General features: G+C 46.3%; 1 pseudogene; it reads right to left on the minus strand.

Annotated features, from left to right (window-relative positions):
- Positions 1-863: 863 nt before the first annotated feature.
- LOC128418184 (60S ribosomal protein L13a-like) lies at positions 864-1,523 on the minus strand (annotated as a pseudogene).
- Positions 1,524-2,268: the final 745 nt, after the last annotated feature.

Raw genomic sequence — 2,268 nt, forward strand, 5'->3', positions numbered from 1 at the left:
GCAAAAGCAATATACAAAACGGAAGATCCCAGCAGACTGTGCTGGAAGTAAACAGGCAGGTGACACACAACAGTCATGCCTGCTCCTTTCAAGGTGGAACGGAACTATATCCTAACACCGGGACCCCCTCCAGCAACACCTTGGAAAGGGTGAATTGAATCATCCCTTGCAAGCCACTTGATGAACAGCTGCCCAGATGTTCTTCCCTTTCCACTGCACCAGGTTAGAAAGCCTCTCCACCAGCCTCCTCAGTACAGCCCCCCCCCCCCCGTCCCTCACACGGCTCAATTAACCACAACACAGAGGCCAGAAATGACAGAAGGCAGCTTTGGCTAAGCGGCTCCCTGGAGCTCCTTTGCTGCTGCAGCACCAGGCAGAAGCGCCCCCCCCGCCTCCTTCACCCCCAAGATTCACGCACAACCTCTGCGATACCTGTAGCACTGGACTAGATTGTCCGGGGGGGGGGTCCCTTCTAACTTGTTGGAGGGAATTAGATAAGTAGGAGAGGGTGTTTTATTTAGGAATGACACTTCCTCTTTGCATTTGTGAGAATGCAAATACCGTATTTTTTGCACCATAACACTCACTTTTTTCCTCCTAAAAAGTAAGGGGAAATGTCTGTGCGTGTTATGGAGGGAATGCCTACGGGTGGCATGCCTACGGATTTTCCTCCTCTAAAAACTACATGCGTGTTATGGTTGGGTGCGTGTTATAGAGCGAAAAATACGGTACCTATTTCGGCAGATCAGTATCACTATTTGTACGCAGCTGAACTCCAGAAGCTTTTGGGACAAGGTTGCAAAACCCTCTAGAATAAGTATGATATCCAAGGATGCTTTAGGCAGACTTTGTTGTTTTTTTATTGTGAATAGTTTTATTTAAACCGTAATGCCGTAATGCCTCAAGATGTCTGTATATTCTGCAATCTTGCCCTCCACATTTTTCTCTGGCTGCTTTTGGAATTTCTTCAGTTGCTTCTTCTTTGTGTAATGAATCTTGGCCTTTGCCTTCTCCTCCAGGGTAGCTGAGATGGCTTGGTACTTCCACCCAACCTCATGGGCAAGGTGACCCAAATAGGCAAACTTGCGTGTGGGCTTGAGGCGGACCACTTTCAGAGCTGCAGGGACCACCATCCTCTTGTGCTTATCGTAAGGAGGAGGGATGCCATCAAAGACCTTCAGCCTCTCCAAGGCAGCCTGACCCCATTTGGTCTTGCGTGGGAGCGTTCCTCGTACTGTCCTCCAGAAGATCCAGCTAGAGGCACGGAAGTGGTAAGGACCACGGGACGGGTTGGCGTTCTTACGCTTACGCAGGAAAGCAAGGTACTTCCGTTTGTTACAGTAGAAGTTGCCGGATATGTTGATCCCTTCACATCACACGACTACCACTTTGCGCCCCAGCAATACTTGCTCAGCCACAATGGCAGCCAAAGGACCCAGCAGGTGGCCACGTCCATCCATCACCAATACCTTTGGCTCCGCCATGGCTGCTCCTCGGCGGCTGAACGAAAAAGACTTAGGCAGACTTTGTTGAGTATGATTGTTTAATTAACTGTACATTGAAATGGAAAAATAATTCTGCATGGGTCTGTATGTGTACTGCTAAAAACAGTATGACATGGAATTTCCACTGAGTTAAACAGAAGCTCTCAGAGAGCCTAACAGTTCAACAATTAGCTGAGAAGGTATCTCTGCTAGCTCTCAGGAGGTGTTTAACTTAGATCACATGAGGTATTCAGTTCCAAGTCTCCATTTTGGGTGTGTGAGTTTGTTCTTTGCTCTGAAAGCAACCAAAGAGAAAAGTCTGCAAAACTCTCTCTCTAAGGAGATCAGCCTCAGGCTAATGGAGATTGTTTGGCGAGACAGAGCTTTAATTTCAGCTCTGGATGAAGTTACCTCATATTTCTAAGAAGTTCCAGCTGTGCTGGGACCAGCACATGATAGTATGCAACAATCTGGATGTAACATTATTTGGTTTATGCTTGTTTTGAAGTAAGTTCTGTTAGTAAAGCTTTTGAACCATATTTTTGGACTGGACAATTTTTATTTCAAGGAGTCAGTTTTTATTCATCGCATGGCTTCCAAATGCACCATATTACTAACCGCAATGGACCTGGGCTATCTTCTCCTCTTTATGTTTCCCTCTGAACGAAGAAATCACTCTCAGGCTTTTTAAGTAAAACAAGAAAATGTAAGGTTTACTCACATCAAAAGTCTTGCCAGGATTCATCAGCTGCAGTGTTGAAAATCAGGCAGCCAATAAACTCTG

The sequence above is a fragment of the Podarcis raffonei genome, chromosome 8 (assembly GCF_027172205.1).
Source record: "Podarcis raffonei isolate rPodRaf1 chromosome 8, rPodRaf1.pri, whole genome shotgun sequence".
Taxonomy (NCBI): Eukaryota; Metazoa; Chordata; class Lepidosauria; order Squamata; family Lacertidae; genus Podarcis; species Podarcis raffonei.